Source organism: Mustela lutreola, chromosome 3, assembly GCF_030435805.1.
Source record: "Mustela lutreola isolate mMusLut2 chromosome 3, mMusLut2.pri, whole genome shotgun sequence".
NCBI classification, from domain to species: Eukaryota; Metazoa; Chordata; class Mammalia; order Carnivora; family Mustelidae; genus Mustela; species Mustela lutreola.
The window spans coordinates 29,624,460-29,646,837 of NC_081292.1; the positions used below are offsets into that span (position 1 = coordinate 29,624,460).

The 22,378-nt window shown below is 36.1% G+C and overlaps 1 pseudogene; it reads left to right on the plus strand.

The window, feature by feature from the left end:
* Positions 1-1,078: 1,078 nt before the first annotated feature.
* On the plus strand, positions 1,079-1,876 carry LOC131827815 (1-acylglycerol-3-phosphate O-acyltransferase ABHD5-like; annotated as a pseudogene).
* Positions 1,877-22,378: the final 20,502 nt, after the last annotated feature.

Here is a 22,378-nt window from a genome sequence, read left to right on the forward strand (position 1 = left end):
AATCTATTAACATTTTCATTTATTTATCAAATAATATTTTTGAATGAAAAATATTCAGTGCCAAATAGGTACTGCATGCTGAGGATAAGTAGTTAGTCAAACACACAGGTTGCTGTTCTCACAGGGCTTATAATCTGGTAGAAGAGACAGACATTAAACAGATAAACGTACACAGGTAATTTTAATTGTCTCTGTACTTTGAAGAAAGAAAGAGGGTGTTATAAAAAAGAATAATTTAAATGGAAAAATCAGAGAAAAATCTATCTGAGGAAGTGACATTTAAGTTAAGTTAATGATGATAGATTTTAGGTAGGCCAAGAGTGGAGGCAGGGCAGTGGGGGTGAAAGGAATGGAATATGCAGTAGCGGGAGATAAGAAAGATCCTGGCTTGATAAAAGTTAATAGATGACAGGTTGAGATTAGAGCAAATTTAGGCAGTGGGGGAGAAACACAGCTGAAGTATAGACAAAGACCTGAGCATAATGGGCCTGTAGCCACAGACAGAAATTTGGGACTTGATTTTAAATAAAATGAGGAATCATTGAAATGTTTTAATTTGGGGAATGACATAATTAAATCCACATTTCCAAAAGACCGGGCTGGCTTCAGAGCAGAGAACAAATTGGAGCAGAGCGAGGGTGGAAACAAGGAGTAGTTTGAAACTTTTGACATATATCATGCAAGAAATAATTCTGGCTTTGGCTAGAGTGGTAGAGATGGCAAATGTACACTGATATGATTCATTTTACAAGATGAAATCAATATGACTAGGTAATGACTTTTTATTGTGGCAAGATACACACAGCATAAAATTTACCATATTAACCATTTTAAGGGTGCAATTCAATGTCATTTAGTACATTCACAATGCTTGCAACCATCACCACTATCTAGTTCCAGAACATTTTCATTACCCTAAAAGAAAGACTCCTACCCATTAAGCAGTCACTGCTCTTTATTGGCTGAACTGTGACCACACTCCACCCCCCAAATTCATAAACTGGAAGTCCTAACCCTAAGTATCTCAGAATATGACTGTATTTGGAGATAGGGCCTATAAAGAGGAAATTAAGGTAAAATGAGGTTATTTAGGGCACTGACTTTTGGAGATCTTTGCACTGATAAACCCATCTATGCTTTTGACCTGTCGGGCTTTGGACAAAGTAGTAGGCTAGGTTTGACAATGATGCGGAAGTGGAGAATCAATTTGTGGAATCCACTGAAGAATGGAGATGTGCCCTAGGATTGGACAAAGTGATCTTGCTTGGGCACAATTTGGGTGGGTTCTTGGCTGCTGCTTACTCACTGAAGTACCTGTCAAGGGTTAATCATCTCATTTTAGTGGAGCCTTGGGGTTTTCCTGAGCCACTAGAACTTGCTGATCAAGACAGACCAATCCCAGTGTGGATCAGAGCCTTGGGAGAAGCACTGACTCTCTTTAATCCTTTAGCTGGCCTCAGAATTACAGGACCCTTTGGCTTAAGTCTAGTGCAGTGTTTAAGGCCTGATTTCAAATGGAAGTATTCTTCAATGTTTGAAGATGACACCATGACAGAATACATCTACCACGTAATGTGCAGACTCCAAGTGGTGAGACAGCATTCAAAAATATGACTCTTCCTTATGCTCCAGTGAACTGGTAAAATGCACCCTGACATTCCAGTTTCGGTGATCTACGGCACCCGATCCTGCATAGATGGCAATTCTGGCAACAGCATCCAGTCTTTACAACCACATTCATTTGTGAAGACAATAGCCATTCTTGGGGCAGGGCATTACGCGTATGCAGATCAATCAGAAGACTTCCACCAGAAAGTAAAGGAGATCTGTGACACTGTGGACTGAGCACCCTGAAGAGGATGTGGGAGAGCCTGCTGACTGAGAGTTCCTCAGCAATACTACACAGTCAGTCTCCCTTGCAGAGTAAGGAATAAAACAAAAGAACCAGCAGTCCTATGACACATATTTTCTTGCACATTGAAGTCAGTAAGTGCCTTCTAGAAGAATGGCTTTCCTTTCTCCTATGCAAAATTGAAATATTCAAGAGTCTCCAAATCTAATAGCTTTAATAAAAGGTTATTTGTCTCTCTGCTGTACTGAAAAATTGTTATTTTTCAACTGAAATTTTTTCGTTTCTATCTAACTTTGCTATGTCAGGTACTTTTTATATTTCAGTCTATTTACCAATTTTAAAAGGTGATTACTGGGTCTATAATTTTATATATTGTAAAGGTGCACTTTATTTTCTTTGCTTGTATTTACCATGTCTAATAACTGATATAGTTATTCACAGTTTTGTGTGTTTTTATGTAAAAAGTTATCTCTCGTTTAGAATCTTTCATTTCATTTTTGAAATGGAGTGATGAGATAGCATTTTGGCTAAAAAGATGGGATTTTGATCACTGGCATTAATTTTTCTGATTTTCCTCTGTTCTATATTTAAGCCATGTTTAACATTTTAAATGTGGTCTATCTTGATGTATCTGCAACCACATAATTCCTTGAGATATTTTATATGTGATATAATTCTATACTTTAGGGAAATATGACATTAGTATTGAAGTGATTTAAACTAAAAAGCCTTAATTAAAAGTCTGTCCTTCCCCCTGCCCCCATTAATATTATTCTTTTCCATGAGCCAGGATGCAGTATAAGGAACAGATGTCCTTCTGAGGGGATATTAAGACTGCTACCTTCCAGTAAGTAGATCATATGTTGTTGTTAACCTCTAACTCCTGTAGATGGGTGCTAAAACTGTGAATAACCACTAAAACAGAAAAATAGGTGGTACTCTCGCATCTCATGGCACCAGAAATGGGATAGTGTTTGGTTGTTGGGATTTTGTTTTTGAGGTTTGTGTTGGTTAAATAATACACATACTTGAAGTTATATTATAAAAGCGAATATAAGGTTGATTGAACTATTTGACAATAACTACCACCAGGTGTTTTAAAATGAAGAAAAGTTCTGGGGCGCCTGGGTGGCTCAGTGGGTTAAGCCGCTGCCTTCGGCTCAGGTCATGATCTCAGGGTCCTGGGATCGAGTCCTGCATTGAGCTCTCTGCTCAGCAGGGAGCCTGCTTCCTCCTCTCTCTCTCTCTGCCTGCCTCTCTGCCTATTTGTGATCTCTCTCTGTCAAATAAATAAATTTTTAAAAAAATGAAGAAAAGTTCTTTGAAACTGTGAAAATTACCATGTGATAACTGGCTGCTGAGAAGACCCTCCAAAAAAGAAAATTGCATAGGATTGTCATCAACAAGTCATCTTTGCTTTATGTTTGTTAACAGTGCTTGTCTAGGAGAAAGGTGGTTATGTAAATAAAAACAGTGAAATGTTTATATGCAAATAAAGGATGAATGGTTTTGAAAAAAGAATTGGTTAAGACTCAAGTGTGAGACATAAAACCATGAAATATTAGAAAAAAAAATAAGATAAAAGCTCCTTGATATGGTCCTTGGTAATGATTTTTTGGAAACCACACCTGAAAGTCACAAGGAACAACAAAATAAACAAGTGGGATTACATCTAAAAAAAACTTCTGTAAAGCAAAAAAAAAAAAAAAAAAAAAATCCATAAACCAGGAGGAAAGACAAACTATGAAATGGGAAAAAATACTTGCAAACCATTTACCTGATAAGAGATTGGTATCAAAAATATACAAAGAACTCACAAAACTCAAGAGCAAAAAAAAAAAAGAAACAATTAAAAAATGAGAAAAGTACGAAAATAGACATTTTTTTTCCCAAGGAAGATACAAAAAAGGCCAATAGGTATATGAAAAGATGTTCAAAATCACTAGTCATTAGTACAAATTAAAACCACAATGAGCTATCACCTCATGCTTGTTTTAAGGGCCATGATCAAACAGATAAAAGATGACAAATGCAAGCACAGAGGTGGAGTACAGGGAACACTTGTGCTCTCTTTGTGGGATCAGAAATTAGAACAGTCACTTTGGAAACAGTATGGAAGTCCCTCAAAAAATTAAAAATAGAGCTAGCATATTATTCAGCAATTCCACCCTGGGGAATATATCCAATACATCCAAAGGAAATGAAAACACTAACTCAAAAAGATATCTGTATCCCCATGTTCATAGCATTATTTATAATAACCAAGACGGGAAAACAACCACGTGTCCATCTATTCCATCTATGGATGAATAGATGAAGTAGTGGTGTGTATATAAATATATATATTTATATATATATGCACACACACGAATGTTATTCAGCCATAAAAATGAAGAAATCCTATTTGTGACAATACGGGTAGACTTTGAAGGCATTATGTTAAGTGAAATAAATCAGAGAAAGACAAACACTGTATGATCTCATTTATATGTGGAATCTAAAAAAAGGAAACTTTGGTTATAGAAAGAGATCAGACTTGTGGTTACCAGAGATTGAGGGTAGGGGGAAGAAAATTGGAGAAACATGGTCAAAAGGTATAAGCCTCCAGTTATAAGATAGATAAGTACTAAGGCTATAATGTACAACATTATTACTATAGTTAGTGCTGCTATATGACATGTAGAAAAGCTGTTAAGAGAGTTGATCCTAAGAGCTCTCATCACAAGGATAATGTTTTGTTTTGTTTTCCCTTTTTTTTAAGTATCTATATGAGATGGTAGATAGTAAGTAAAGCTATTTTGGTAATCACTTCACAATATGTGTAAACCAAATCATCTTGCTGTACACATTAAACTTAAACTTATACGGTGATGTATGTCAGTTATTTCTCAATAAACTGGGGAAAAAGAATTTCTCTTCTATGAAAAGATATAGTCCTTTCTTTTTCAAAGAAAATAATTTTTCTTTGAAAAATGTAAAAAGGATTAATGCATTTTATAGTCTAGGGTTTTGTTCTGGAAGTGATAACATTTTTGTTATCTCCAGGAGAAAGGCAATGTGAAAACTGGCTTCTTAACTTGAAATCTATGTATGGCCATGGTCAAAACACTATCTGTGGTGATTTCTTTCAAGGCTATACTGAATTTGGGGGTGCTAGAGTAAGAGTAAAAACAAAATGTCAAAACTTGGACCGCTGCAGCTTGTCACAACTTATCTATATACTCTTATATTTATATAGATATATATATACATACAACTTATCTATGTACCCTTAAATGCAAGTCTTATAAAAAGGATCGGAGAAGACCTTGGCTAATCCAATCTCACGGTTGCAAAGCCAATTAGCCATGTTGGGTCTCATGCCTAAGTACAAATAAAATGCTGATCAGTACAGAAAGATGGATTTTATGGCAAAAATAAGAAGTCAAAGTAACTGTCATTACTTGTCAATATTCCCTCTTGCCACAAGGTAATGGTGGAAACATGGCTAGAGTTTGAGCCATTTCTGGAAAAAAGTCATCTGGTCAGGTTGTGCATGATTCATTTGTTTCGGAAAAGGTCAAAATACCAAGGTTGTTTTGAAACTCACTTGAGCTAAAAATTAATTTTTTTCATATTATATTGAAGCTACTATCTTTTCAAATATTTGTAAGAATATTTTATAACATATTTCTAGCTCACTGATATGCATAACTCATTTTATGTTAATTTTCTTATTTAAAAATAATCTTTACTTAAGAAGTTTAATATTTTTGTTTTTATGTTTATGTTAAGGTTAGCATTTTTACATTGTTTTTAATTAGTTAAAATTTTGCAAAAATACAGATTGAGTGACTAATTATTTGGAATCATTGAGGTAGAATGAAGAGACAAACTGAGGGTTACAGAAAGGAGGAGGTGGGGAGATGGGGTATCTGGGTGATGGGTATTTTTTTTTTAAGATTTTATTTATTTATTTGAGAGAGAGAGAGAATGAGAGAGAAAGAGCACAAGAAGGGGAGGGTGAGAGGGAGAAGCAGACTGCTGAGCAGAGAGCCTGATGCGGAACTTGATCCCAGGACTCCAGGGTCATGACCTGAGCTGAAGGCAGTCGCTTAACCAACTGAGCCACCCAGGTGCCCTGGATGATGGGTATTAAGGAGGGCACATGTTGCGATGAGCACTGGGTGTTAAATCCAACTAATGAATCGTTGAACACTACATCAAAAACTTATGATTTACTATATGCTCCTAACTGAACATAATAAAATTAATTCATTAATTTTAAAAAAGAAGAGAACCTGGATTATATTCTCTTCCTTCCAGGCTGGATCATCACGCTAGGCCATATTACAAATTATCTCCTAGAAATTGTATTTATCTCACAAATGTCACCTAAATAAAATTTGTAGCTTTTAGTCCAGGAAGTGAGATGTTGGATTTAACAGATTTATGATGAGATATCTCACAGCTAAAGACTGAACTATAAATTCCAGTAGCTAAAAAAAATAAAATAAAATAGCCTGTGAATAAGATTTTGATTTACATTTTAGTGTCTTCGACCAAAGTCAAGGTTAATTTGAAATTTTCCTATAAGATTCTTCTAGTCAAGCCCAAGAAGTTTGATTCTTTCATTCAGTTTTCAATAACTATTTTTTATTGATTTATATCTCAATCTGAATGAATGAATGAATGAATGAAAAAAAAACTTAGGTAAAATTCCAACCCTCAACATGCTTACACCTAGTTGAAGGCCGGGGAGAGGAGTTAAATAAAAGATAAACATATATATATATATATATATATATATATAAATCAAAGATAAACATATATATATCTTTTTTTCACCTTCTAAATAATGCATTATTATTTATTATTTTTATTATATTTATTATTATATTATATTTATTATTATATATATAATGCATTATTTAGAAGGTGAAAAATATGATTTTAGAAAAATAAAGCAAGATGATCAGGAGAAGGATTGACATTTTAAACAGGATGATCATAGAAAGACTCATTGGGAAGGTGGCATATGAGTAAAGATGTGAAGGAGAAGAGGGGGTGAACCATGTGCTTATCCCCTTGGGCTGAGGGAATAGCCTGTGCAAACACCCTGAGATATGATGGATTGTGTTTAGCATGTGTGAGGCCCAGAATAAGGGTCACTGCATACAGAGATGAGTGAAAAGGAGGAAGAGTTGTAAAGGAGAGGAGGATAGAGAAGTAAGAAGGAAGATCAGGTAAGGTCCCACTGGAGGGATTTTTGACTTTTATTCTGAAGGAGATTGGCAGTCAGTGAAAGTTTTTTTGTTTTGTTTTTTTGTTTTTCGTTTTTGTATTGTTTTGTTTGTTTGTTTGCTTGTTCTGGCTTTTTATATATGTATATATGTATTTATTTTTTATTATGTTATGTTAGTCTCCATACAGTACTTCATTAGATTTGATGTAGTGTTCCATGATTCATTGTTTCCATATAACACCCAGTGCTCCATGCAATACAGTGGAAGGTTTTGAGTCAAAGAATGACGTGAGTTGATTTAAAGTCCCCAAAAGTATTCCTACATAAGATCTGGTATTTCATATATGTTCTCTTAATCTGTTGACTTCCAACCTTCTATTTTTGCTATCCAATCCTGATATTCTTCACTTCTCATCTAGGATAATTCTCCTTCCGAATACCCTTTCAGTATTTCACATTCAATATTCACTCACCTTTTACACAAGTTTGCCATAGTTTGTATTTCCTTTTTAAAAGAGCTAGTTTATCTTCTTCTCTTCTCTTTTTTTTTCTTTCTACTTCCAAATTATTTTGTTACTACAACACAACTAATATGAATAATATTACCTCCTTGTCATAATTCCCCATACTAAACTATATTCAGCACGACATGTTTCCATTCATTTCCAAATGAGTGACATTCTCTGGAATGAGTGTCTTTTAGCAGCTGTGGATAGCATTGGCCTATGTCTTTGTTCCATTGGTATAAGTGCAAGCATACTCACCATTTCCTAATGTATTTTTAACTGCTGTGTCACATCCTCTGAGAGTCTGTGTTGCCTCTTTTAAATTCAAAATTTTCTACCACTTAGCTCCCTAAGTGGCTAACAGAAAAGATTTGTTTTTTATTTTTGTTTTTTTTTTCCATTTTGCTTCTATGTATTTGAAAACAGAATAATAAAATTATGAGCAGAACTACTTTAAAGAGCTTGTCATACTCGGTAGAAACAGAAACAACATTCATTTGAATACTTTGTGACTCATAGGGCCCTCTAGTTGGGATTTTAAATTGTTTATTCAGTGGGCATAGATGGTAACAGGGAGATTTCAGTTATATTTTGCAGGAATGTCCATTCTATCTGGCAGGTGTTCAGGGCCACTGCTCTAACTCCAGTAGACAAAGAAGAGGCCTTTTCTAAAGGGACCAGAATTGCAACCACATTCTGGAAATTTTTAAGCAGTTATAGGTTGTACTTTGTTGTAGTTTCAAGTCTCTTAGAAGATTCTAAGTCAAGTTCAAGTAATTTATTTGACAAGTACAGACAATAATGAAAGCAAAGTGGGGATGTGCACAAGAAATGGAAGGCAATCAATAAATGCTATTTGTGTGTGTGTGTGTGTACACCAACTTCAAAAATTTATTGGTCAAGAACTATTCTATAAGTATTAACTCAGTGCTTCCTGCATGGTACTCTTTTTAGTTGGGACAAAGGGTTGGAGAGGACAAGTCCTGGGCTTATCTGGAAGTTGGAAGTCAGGCAGAGCAAACTAAAATATTTGAGTGATATGAGTTGGGCACCTATAGCAACTGCTACACATCTAAATCTACCCTCCCCTGGGGGGATATATATAACTCACAGGTTGTCTGTGGCATAATTCACATAGATGACAATGTGAGTGGTGCCCCACTGGAATCATGCAGCTTGACCCTGCCTATCTGGAGCCCAGTTCAACTGATACAACTACTAGTTGTTTTGGTTATTATGACATGTTAAACTGTCAACTTCTCTCATAGACGTCAACTTCTCTCACAGGTCCCATAGTTAGTTATCATAGCAGTCTATAGACAAGGCCTAACTTTAGTCACCATGATTCAATTACAGACATTTCCAAATAACTTTAATAGAATATTAGGCCCATTGATCCACATGAAATTGAATCTTCAGATTTTTGACCTTTGTCTCTTTGGTATTACTACTTTTCACCAACTGGTCTTATCACCCAGACATATACAATCCATGAAAATTACTATGATATTCCTGGAACCAAGCAAAGACTAATGAGTTATAACAGACAAGATGAAAAGCTAAGAATAGTTGTTCTCAGTATAATATACTATTTATCTTGGGCCACATTCCCATCTCTACGAATATGCAGAGAAACGCACATATATACACACCACCGTTTAACAAATTCATGGAGCACCAACAATACCACTTGTTTGATGTTTAGTATATTCACACAAATAAGCCCACATTAAGCTCATGGTATATGGAAAATACAGACATGAAAACAGACAATCATAGTACAAAATGGTGGTAAACCCTTGTTGAAATGACAGTGTTTAAGGAGGGCTGCTAATCTAATTTTGAAAATTCCGCATAACAGTATTTAACTGTAATAGTCAAGTTGGATTCATGTAGTCTTACACACCCTTGTTTAACAAAATCTTTAACTTTGGACTGTATGAAAACAATAGGAAATTTTGAAAATATTTGAAACTATTTATTGATATGAGAACTGTATGCTTTTCCATACTTGAACTTAAATGAATATTAAGTATTAATAATAAGTCAAACACTATTCAGTAGGGTTCTGAGATATGTTTGGTTGTTCCTCATCTAGGGAATGACCAGAAGAGTGATCAAGATAGTTATGCCTGTTTACTGATATTCTGTATCTCCTACAATGTTTGCTTTTTGTCCCATACAATCTGCATTGGGATTGTGTCATGCTGAGAGCTTACTTGAAGTCTGTTTGAAGTAGTCTTTATCTTTTGGTTGCTTTTGAGTTTTTGGTTCCCTCTAATGTTCTCTGCAAAATGCCTGTTCCTGTTGCTTGGCTGTTTCACTACCTCTCTCTGTTCTCCCTGTTGACCACATTCCCTGCCATAGCGAAGGATGGCTCAGATCTACATGCCCTGAAGATTTGTTTCCTTTCACAGGGCCTAGACTCTTCCAGTGTAGATCTTCAAAGCAGCTTACTGCTCCCTAGGCTCAATGTTCTGAAGTCATGTGATAATAAAGGCAGGAACTAGCATTTCTGGTAGATACTAAGTACTCCAAGTGTGTACTGATTCTAAGAGATAGGTACTAAGTATGACAGAAGAGTCTTACTTTAATTCTGTGTTTGAGGAGAACAAAGACAGCTTCATAGGATTTTTAGATAGACTGGTGAATTCTCCAAATGCTATAGTTTCTTGGCTTATCCATAACATTAGTTCTCTGGAATTCCTTTCATGGAATAAGATCAATCCCATTGTGTGATTTTTTTTCTTCTAAAACAACTTCGTAAGTAGATCTTGTAATACCATATAATATCCCATGAGTTTTGAGGAACTTGCTAAAATCTTTATAAAGTATACTCATCACCATAAATTGATCAATTATTGCCAATATTCTGAATGCATTGCTTATTGCCGCATAATCCATCTAGTGACATAATCATAGAAGATGAATATGGAGCAGATTGGTAGAATTGAATCTCTAAAAGATACATCTTAGAATTTTCCTTTTATTGCTTTGCATGCTAAGCATTTAAGACTGGAATTAAAGTCATGCTTAAGAAGAGGGTTAAAAGAACAACCAGGGAGAGAGAGCCAATATTTATTGAGCACCTAGTCTGAGTTAGGTATAGCTTTTTATAAATATCTGATTTGATATTCACAAACTTCTTGTAGTTTATAAAATTTATTTTATGGTTGAAGAGACTTGAAAAATACTAGTGATATCTTTAGGATTTGAATCCATGTCCTTCAAACTATTGAGGTTATTCTTTTACATTTAATTTTCTCTACATAAGATAAATGAAGTTGAAAGTTGTGTTTAATTAACTCTTGATCTTCATGTCAAACAAACTATCTCTATTTAAAATATTTCAGTTCACTCACCCAACAGCCAACATTTGGAACATCTGCTTTGTGTAAAGTGTTATATTAAACCTATCTCTATTCTGCTCATTCTCTATCATCTTGTCCTGAGCAAAGAACTGTTCTTGCTAAAATTCTCAGATGCTCCAGATGACACTATTACAGATTTGAATTGACTTAAGCTTTTTGAATTTCAGAAGGAACTTGATTGATCTCTTTGAGCTAGATTTGAGGTATAGGAAAGAAAGTTAAATGTCATTGCTTTATAAATTTTAATCCTTTGACTTAAAACCACCAAGATACCAAACTTGGCTGACTCATTCCAATGAATCAGACATCAAACTGTGCTCCATTCCTGTACACACTTTCACAAAGCAAACAGTACTTTATAGGTTGAAGAGTGGCTCTAACATTGGACTGGCATCCCAAAAAGCAGCTATGCTGGTCCCAGATGAAGACCTGACATAGATCTAAATAAAGAGACCTATAAGCCAACCGAAAACATGCTGAGACTATGTCTTGTAATGCCAGAAAAAAAAAAAAATCTAATCTTCCCCTCTTTTCATCTACAATGAAATCAAACACTGGATTTCTGGAAACATCTAGGTGAATAAGTTTTGTGCAGTTTCTTCTCAATATTTGGTAACATTTAGATACAGCCTAAGGTTCCTAGACTTAAGTCATTCCCTACTGCTAAAAACATTTTTTTCCTCCTCCCCCATAAAAATGGTCTCATTGTTCTTTATTTAGTCTAACAGAAGGATCCATGTACCCGCATTGCCTTAGATTTGCTTGGCTTCAATTATACAAACGAACCACAGTCAGTTGGATGGCAACTGCCGTAGCAGAGTGCCTCCCCTCTCCAAATTCATGAGTGGAGTTTTTCCACCCACAATGTCAGGTACAGGATATGAATCGAGGATCAAAATTCTCTAGTGCAAAAGGAGGAAAATTCCAATGAAATAATACTGCTTCTAAGATTAAGCTACACTGACCTGCTCTCCCCATGCATAATGATAATAAAAACTACCAGGTTTATAATTGATTAATAACTATGATCCTGGCACTATACTAACTTTCTTACATATAGTATCTCATGTAACAATTTACCTTATAAGGTGGGCAATACAGAATTTATCTATAATTTACCAAATTTTTAAATACTCAATGATGTTTCTCTCCTACTCTTTTTCAAAATCACAGTTTGTTTTAATTCAGTGGAGCTGTTGGTCCTCTCCTGTTTGTGGTCCCTGAGGGCTGTCAACTCCCTGCTGCTATGCGATACCAATTACATATTTTCAGACCACTAATCTCTCTCCACCCCACCAGCTTTCCTGCTCCTGACCACAGAGTGACAACATCAGCTGCACCATGCCACGGAAAACAGGACTCAACATTTCAGGAGAACCAGCTCAGCTAAGAGAGTTTCCTGAGTTGTGAAAAGCCTCTTAACACTTCAATATTGCATTAACCTTGTCCTTCACCTGCCTTTCTTTGGATCACAAGGATCATTAGCCATGTGAACATCTTCCATCCAACCACAAACAGAAACAGGATGATTGCTTTTGGCCCATGAGGACCTTCTCAGCTTGACAACAAAGTGGTACAGCTCAGAGGTCAGTGGAGCAGAGTGGGAACCCTATTTTCATGATGGCCAGGAAACCAAGATATTGTGTGACCCTGAGCTAATGTTTAACCTTTAACTCTGCCCTAAGGCCAGTTGTAGGTGCCTTTTACAAATAATTGGATAACTCCTAGACAAATGTAAAAGAAAATACTTCAGAGAGTGAGAACAGCCACAATCTGTGTTTGCTAATAATTCAGGTCATATTTTTTGCAATCATATTCAACCAAGGTTTTTATAGAACCCTGTCAGGTCCCAGGGTTCTTTCCTGGCTCAAAACACCTCTGACAAGATTAATGAAATGTTTTATTAATTATTCCAACTGTACACTCACTTTAAAAACATCATAAGCACAGGTATGATATTCTCCTAATTTCTCCAGTGTTCTTCTTTATTATTAACAAACACTATTGGTCATTAGCTGGGACTTTGATTCAGATCTTGGGAGGATTTTGAAGCCTAAAATGAGCGTAAAGGTTTGTAAGTCAATTACATTTTGAATATTTTATTTAATTTCATTTTTCCCTCTTTTTTCCTTAACTTAAAATGTATTTATTCCTCAAGTATTGTTTTCTCCTATTTTGCTGGATCTTAATGCTAGAGTGAACACAGGATGAGAGTTTCCTGGTAACATCTCATAAACTACTGCACTCATCCATCTTTCAGATATTCCTGTATCTAGATCTTCCACAAAAGTAGAGAACAGTTGTACTTTACTTTTTGTTGGATGTAACTATTTTCAAAGATTCTTAATCTGTGTCTGGAAGATGAACCAGTTCTATTAAAGGTTTTGTGGGATGTTGAGAAAGTAAGTAAAGGGAATCAAGCTTAAAGTATCAAAATAAATCACTATGATCTTTATTTGTTTTTAAAATGAGGAAGTGATATCATAGGGTGCATTAAGACTCAGCCATAACCACACAGCACTGCAGCATGTGGAAGGCTCAGAATCAGAATCCTATTAATGACCTAAAGCTCTCATATATTGCGCTCTACAATGCCTGCTACTGGATGAGACTGAATTAAGATACTCCTTTTTTTCCTGATGACCTTTCAGGGTAAACCATTCCATAAGCAGATAGTGTTTGTGACCCCAGTAAATGTTGAACACAGTACCAGAATGATTATAGTTGTTGGCCATTTGTTCATAGATGAATTTCAACTGGAATGGAACTAAGGTATATTTTGTCATGGAGCAAAGAAAGGACTTTTGATGACAGACCAAGTAACTTATCCAAATTCAGAGTTAACATCTTGTTTTTGATTCTAACATCAGAAATTTTCTGAGTGCAAGAAAATAGATATGAGAAAGGAAGATGGGACTGCTCACTTCTGGAGAATGCTCTGTTCTTCCATTTTAGAGAAAAGCGGCACTTCCTGCTTTGTGCGTATCAATGATAAGGTGATAACAGAAAAGCATACAAGTGGGTGTATTTTCCTCTGCTTTTGAAAAACCTTATATGGAATCTTATTAAAATTAGAAAAATAAAACTAATATATTATTGCTTCAAATAAGAGTCTGCCCAGAGTCACAAGGAATTTCCTCTTACTACCAAGAATTAGAAGATGGATGATTTCCTTCTACCCTTTCCCATGGCCAATACAAATGTCACAAGCCAAAATTTCTTTCAGGCCAGAATAGAAGATGAAAGCATTGGGGCCCAGTAGCTTTTTAAAGTAACTAAAAAGACCAATGATGATTACTTTTTATAGTAATGTGCTTGACAGGATAACATGTATGTATCCTCCCTACAGCCACTCTCCTCAAGCAGAATATCAATCTTTTCTAGCTCTAGCCTCTAGAGAGTTTGGCAAGGTGGGAAGCAGAGAAGAAATGATATTTTGAGGTTTAGGAAGTCTGAGAAGGAAGGAGAGATGATGCATTTGGTAAGCTGAAACAGCCTGAAAAGGGAAAGAGACATGTGAACCCTCTAAGTGATATGCACATATGCTCTGTGGCAGCAACCTTAGAAGGTGGCAAGACTTTGGAAGGGAATGGCTGCGTAATGTGTCTAAGGAGCCAGGATTGTAGGCACAGATTGTAGATTCCCAGGTCATTAATATATATATATATATATATATATATATATATATATATATATATATATTATACCTGTACCTAAGTACAATACGTAAACAACAGAGTTCCAGACCTGGCAACACAAACTAGATTAACATTGTAATAGCAGTTCAACTGTGGCAGACTATTGACTGATAACCAAATATGCTGCTGCAGTATTTTAGCACCAAGTAAAATCACAAAGTTTTAGAGGATGAGGAAAGCCAGCCATAGTGACCAAGAAAGAAGTTTGGATTCTCAGGATTGATGCAAAAACAATTTTAATGTGATATTTTTGTATAAATGTGTTTATTGATTTTACTTCGATGAGGCAAGTTTTCTTTTTTATTTTCTCTTCCATAATTTGTTATAATCAGGATCCCAAAGTCTCCTGGTAGATTTTTTAAATACCTATGTAAAGTTTCTTATATATCAGGTATCAGCATGCAATATATACTGGATACCAAAATATGTATTCCTGCAGTCTAGAAAACCTGGTTTCTTTTTTTAAAAGATTCTATTAATTTATTTGACACAGAGAGATAGATCACAAGTAGGCAGAGAGGCAGGCAGAGAGAGGGAAGCAGACTCCCTGCTGAGCAGAGAGCCCGATGTGGGGCTCGGTCCCAGGACCCTGAGATCATGATCTGAGCTGAAGGCAGAGGCTTTAACCCACTGAGTCACCCAGGTGCCCACAAAAACCTGGTTTCTGTCCCTGCTTTTGCCTTGGGTATGTCCTTTGACCTTGAATACGTGATTAAAATGTGCTCAGCCTCAGGTTCCTCATTTAAGATGGGAATAAACTTGGCCATCAGTCTTACCTCATAAAACGAGTAGACACAGAATTACCAAGAGTTGTAGTAGTAGCAGTGGTAGGAGTTGATGCTATTGTTTGTTTTACTATGATATGTTTTGAAACGGTATGGTTGCTCTAATAAGATCCGCAGTGACTACTGTTAATACAGCAATTGTCAGATATAATTGTTCCAGCCGGTAAATGTAAAGATGCACATAACATAAATATGCAGATAAATATTGCAGATAACATAAATATGCTTTAATGTATTTATACATGCTTTGATAAATTTATCAAACAATAACTACATATCAGCTTAGATGTTATATTTCAAAAAGCAGTACAACTGTAAAGAGATGTTTTAAAAGGCATTTATTAAATTAATAAACTGACTGAGAAGGTGTCCTGGTTCGTTTTGGCCATGTGAGTAATATTCAAATATGGGTAGATTGCCTTTTAAATGATATCCTAATAACCAAATGTTGGTAGCAAACTGATTTGAAATAGAGCATATTTTTGCTTTAAGTCAGGGAAACAAGAGATGCAGAACGAGGAAATGTGGAAGGAGCATGGAAAATATTTAATCAACAGTTATTCCTCTACAGGAAAATCACTAGTGTCCATAAAATGAAGCAGATGACAGTGTTGCTTTGCTTCTTAGTATTATGGGAAGAGGTACTCAACATGCAATTTCTTTCTTTAAAGAGGGGAATGTACATATGCTGAAATCTGGGGGGAGGGTTGAGGAGGAGTCAAAGGAGGGGTATACTCTGCCCTGTTCATTTCAAAGATGAATGCCATGTAGGAATAATACTTTTAGAAATTATGTATATAAAGAGGAAATGAATGAAACTATTAAAAAGTATCTCTGGGAGGGGCGCCTGGGTGGCTCAGTGGATTAAGCCACTGCCTTCGGCTCAGGTCATGATCTCAGGGTCCTGGGATCGAGCTCCGCATTGGGCTCTCTGCTCAACGGGGAGCCTGCTTCCCTCTCTCTCTTTCTGCCTGCCTCTCAGCCTACTTGTGATCTCTCTCTCTCTCTCTCTCTGTCAGATAAATAAATAAATAAATGATCTTAAAAAAAGAAAGTATCTATGGGATATGAATCTTCTCAGACTATAATTTACTATTTTCTTTATCATAACCAGATTATTATAGAAATGACAAAATTCAGTAAGTGGTTCCTTTCCAGTTTAAGCACTGCACAACCAATAAATTATATACCACTTACCAATAATCTACAAATCTTTGTTTTAATGTAGCAGGGAGAAACTTCCATGATCTCTGAAGTTCTTATTCCTTATTAGCTAAAAAGAGTGACTCATCAAAAATTAGGGGGTGGGATTATGGACATTGGGGAGGGTATGTGATTTAGTGAGTGCTGTGAAGTGTGTAAACCTGGTGATTCACAGACCTGTACCCCTGGGGATAAAAATATATGTTTATAAAAAATAAAAAATTAAAAAAAAAAAATTACTCGGTATTTCTAATTAAGTCCACATGTAACTTTTCTTCCTTTTTTACTTATGTTGAATGAAAGGCTCCTTTTGTAAAACTACATATTTTTGAGAAACATATGAGCCACAGCACCCTAGTGTTTACATATTATATATTTCCTCTGCTCTCAAGGTTTAGATCTTGGCTCTAACACCCTTTAACTAAGAGGAGACTATGTTGAGGCTAAACTAAGATCGACCACAACCAACCTCAGAGAATAGAGATGAGGGGCAAAAATTAGGAGAAAGTTAAATAGACAGAGGTCTTTTTGTTACATTACCTTTGTTTAACCTTGACAAAATCACTTTGCTAGAAGAGTTGCCTTTTTAAAGTTGAAATATAAAAATACAAGGTTAAAGTATCTTTGAAAATCCCACTTCTTGGTTTTCTGTTCAAAATGAGGATGCAAGGAAACAAGGATTTAAATAAATACACTTAAATGCAGCACGACTGTCAGGAGAAAAAAGATGTTTCAACCTGAGAGGTATGGGAGTTCAGCTTCAGGGTCAACTTTTATTTCCTCTAAATCAACAACATAACGATAAAAATGGAGCCACACAATTGTGACAGATCAGGGTTTTTCCATCCTGGTACCAGTAATGACAGTGGAGAACCGTAGTCCCTGCTGAAATCTCCCCAACTAATTGAGCAAGACCCCAAATCATGCTTTTATTTGTTTTCTTGTCTATCCTGTGGTCTCTTTTCTCCTCTTCTCCTGATTCAACAGCTTCATTGTCCCTTCTAAGAGTCAAATCCTCTGCTTTGTTTCCTTTTGTGTGGTATTCATTTGTTATTTTTGTCACCAACCTCCATTTCCCTGTATTCTTGCAATGACAGCCACATTTTTGTTTTTTGGGAATTCCTTCTTATTCCTTATCAGCCCTGTTGCTTATGTAGGATTGTCCCAACTCAAATATATATTAGCTAAAAAACATATATATAGCCTAACAACCTTACAATGACCCATTCAGGAATGGACATGTAACCCATTCAAGATGAATGAGTCATGAAGAGATGTTTGTTTCCTTTTAAATTATTATTATTATGTTCAGTTAGCCACTGTATAGTACATAATTAGTTCTTGATGCAGTGTTCATTAGTTAAGTATAGCACCCAGTGTTCATCACAGCACATGCCATCTTCTATGGCAGCAATCATCAGAGACTGTGTCTCAGCCCCTGGATAGTTTGGGTATGTAAGTACTACCTCTGTCATTTTGTTGCTCTATAACATGCTTGGTAGATATGAAGCCCTACTCTGCCACCTACTAACTGTGAAGTCTTGAACAAGTTGCTTAACCTGTGTGTGCCTCTTTTTCCTTACCACAGTGGGTTTTTATAAGAATTAAATCAGAAAAAAAGAATTAAATCAGTTAATGTATATAAAGTGCTTAAAATAGTTGCAGGCATATCATAAGCACTACATCAGTGTATAAACAAATTTTTCTTTCCTTTACTCAGATTTTAAATCTTCTAATTGTCTTTGACTATTCCTCTTTTTCTGTATCTGCCATTCACTGAAAATTACCTCTCTTCTACAACACCATGTTTTTCCCTTTCTTTTTTAAAATTTAAATTAAGTTCGCCAACTTATAGTACATCAGTAGTTTCAGATGTAGTGTTCCATCAAAATCCATCAAAATCCTAGAGAAGAACACAGGCAGCAACCTATTTGACCTTGGCCACAACAGATTCTTGCTAGACATGTCTCCAAAGGCAAGAGAAACAAAAGCAAAAATGAACTATTGAGACTTCATCAAGACAAAAGCTTCTGCACAGCAAAGGAAATAGTCAACAAACTAAAAGTTAACCCAAGGAGTGGGAGAAGACATTTACAAATGACATATCAGATAAAGGGCTAATATCCAAGATCTATAAAGAGCTCAACATCCCAAAACCAAATAATCCAGTCAAGAAATAGGCAGAAAACATGAAGAGATATTTCTCCAAAGAAGCCATACAAATGACCAACAGAAAAGGAGAAAATGCTCCACATCACTTGGAATCAGGAAAATACAAATCAAAATCACAATGAGATACCACCTCACACCAGTCATAATGGTTAAAATTAACAAGACTGGAAACAACAAATGTTGGCAAGAATGTAGAGAAAGAGAAACCCTCTTATACTGTTGGTGGGAATGAAAACTGGTATAGCTACTCTGGAACACAGTGGAGGTTCCTTAAGAAGTTAAAATAGAGCTAGTCTACAACCCAGAAATTGCACTACTAAGCATTTACCCCAAAGATACAAATGTAGTGATCTGAAGGGTCATCTGCAACCCAGTGTTCATATCAGCAATGTCCACAATAGCCAAACTATGGAAAGATCCCAGATGCCCATTGACAGATGAACGAATAAAGAAATGTGGTATACATCTACAATGGAATATTATTCAGCCATCAAAAAGGATGGATACTTACCATTTGCATCAATGTGGATGAAACTGGAGGTTATTATGCTGTGTGAAAGTAAGGAATGCATCCTCTTTTTTTTTTCCAGTTTGTTATACTCCACTAGCCAGGTACTTATTTTTATACCTATAGATTCTTTTGTTTACCTCATGCATACTTTTAAATGAATGCCTATGGGATTTCCTGTTCCAGCATCCCTTCTCTAGGAACTGGTTGGCATCCCCACTCTTTCCAAATGGTTCCATAGAAGCTGCCTCCTTAATTCTGCATGAGTCATACCCACTACCTCAGCCATAGCTTGTTGGTCAGCAAGTGGGAAGCACAGTTCCTTCTCTAAACTGGTGTGGTAGTCAAATTTTCTGCCATGTTGAAAAAGCTAATTAGCTTTTTCCTTTGACATCCCTGAAAACTCGTAAATCTGGTAATGTGTTAGGTCATATATCCAGAGTCACTGTGATAGGAAGTATCTAGTTACTTATACATACCGCCCCCCTGAGGATCAGCTTATGCTTCCTTTCTGAAAAATGGCTTAATTTAATCACACTCACTGTTTTTAAACTGTAGTTTCTGGATTAGCCTGGGCTCGGTTCCTAGGACTGAAGAATTAACTTCAGTGTATTAACAACTTAGACTCTACCTCAGGAGCCTGGATCTTTTAGTGCTTAATTAACCACTTAGCCTCTTGAGATTTGTTTGAGGCCATTTTGGAACATTCTTTCAAGAACATTTTGAAGTGTGTCTTATTTTTTCCATTTTATGGATATGGAAATGGATGCTCAGTTAAATGACTGACCTAGGACAGGAAACTGGTTACACTGGTAAGAGAAGAGATATAAAGTCAAATAGGGAATAAATAAATGAGAAAGAGAGGAGCAACAGGAAGAAACTTCTGTGCCCCTAGTATTGGAGAGAAGGGAAGGGATCATCTTCCTACAGCCCACAATCTGAGGGTCATCTAGTGAAATTTGGAATCACAGAAAGCTTGCCTGTCCTGCCAGGAGTCTCTATCACACAGGGTAGACCTGTCTGGTGGCAGTTAGAGCAATTGAGGGAGATGTTGGTGCTCCAACCATAGCTAACCAAGAAAAGGAGAACTACTCTAGCTTCTTCCTTCCTTTTGTCTTCCAACCTACCTAAAGCTAGTTGGCAAACAAGTCTGGGAAATGTAGTTTTCTATTACATAAGGAAGAAGAGAAAGGCAGGGGAATAATCTGAGAGCAAATGTGGAAACAACCAGCACACACTCCCCTTTATCAAAGATTGAACCCAGTCTGAGCTTTGTATTCCTTGCAGGGGGGTAAGCTAAAATTCAAGATATCAGAACTACAGAATGAGAGTCCCTAAGTCTGTTAATGCTGAGATGAATGCTGTGGAAGTTTAAGATCTCAGAGCACCATTTATTCTCCTTGTTAGGAGAGTAGAAAGTGACTCCAGTTTAAAACAGATTTTTCAGAACTTTGCTCACAGTCTCTATTTACTTCTGCTTTTATTATTTTCATGATCATAAGGACAGATACTAACTCAAATTTATGTTATGGAAAAGGCAATTATTGTATAGGCATTTATTGTATTTATACAAGCCCCTGTTTATATAAATTATCTTCCCAGAAGCAAGGCAAGATGAAGATCCAGGTATCAGGAAGGGCAGAAACCAAGACAGCACTCATGGAGGTTGGAATGAAAGAGTCATGCAGAATCTTGGGCAACTCTAGGAGCAAAAGCCCATGGATACTCAGTCCAAATATATACTTTTCAACTCATTCAGCTATTCTCTGCATATGTCTTATTCTCTGTCTGTCTAATTCTCTTCCTGATACCCTCTGGTTTATTCTTTTCAGTGCAACATCCTAAGAAAAGTAATTTAGTGGGTTCAACTAATAACCTTTCATCTTTTTTGGAACAGAACTTTTGAACTTTTGGGTAATATCACATCATGGGATGCTGTTCATGCTATGGAAAGGCTAACCTTGGGTCAGTTGCCCTATTGAGTCTCATCACCTTGGGCAATGCAACATATGCCACAGGGTCAACAACATGTCCTCTTTACAGAACATGGTTGCCTGAAACTACCTTCTCAGCAGGACAGTTTTCTTTAGAAAACCTATGGCTGTGACTGCATCTTTAACCCTGGGGAACAAAAAGAACAAAGGAAGAAAAGAAAAAGAAAATCTTCCTTCAGAAGGAGTAACTAATAATGCCTCTAGCTGAGAAAATTCCATCATTTAATCCACATTCATCATCAAATATCATAAAGGAAAAATATATCATTTTACTCTAATACTCAATTGACCAAAAATACTTAACAATATTGTGTTAACTTACTGTCTCTGCACCCTGAGAGATTGGTCAGTTTTGTTTGCCTAGTCAAAAAAAGTGGAATTGTCACACAGTTAGGGCATATACTCAGCATTCCAGGACACAAATCTGTTTTTAATCTAGACTACTGTGGCACTGGCTGCCTTGAAAAACAGAGATTCTCTTTACTGCACCAAAAAAAAAAAAAAAAAAATCAATCCCTATTGGGAAATTAAACCTCTCTTTACAACTCTCAATTTGAGAAAGAGCAATTATTTCTGTGTGAGTGCAGAATAAACCTGGCTATTTTAAATAGATGACCTAAGAAACCCATTACAGATGAGCCAAGATTGTATTAGAAAGTAAATGTGAACAAAATCATGAAGTTAATGCTATAAAATGGCCTAAGTTCATTTGCACTAGAAGTGCCACTTGCGCTGAATTATTTATAATGCTGCGTAATGTGGTAAATGTAATGCAGTGTGTAGGTAGTATTCTATTTAATTGGTTGTTGTTTTTAAGCCACTGGGTCTTCAAAACCCTGATGCCCTTAAAACTTATCCAAAAGATAGGATGTGACCACAACATGTCTCACAAATTCTCTATTATTCACTTCTTTCTGTTGTCCAATCTCCTATCTTTGAACATTGAGATAATGTAGAATATAGGGAGTTATAGTATAAGGCCAGACAGGGGTCCATTCGAGTGATTTTATGTAATAGAAGAGGTAGAAGAAGGTCCTCCCCTATATCCACTCCTGTGTCTAAAAG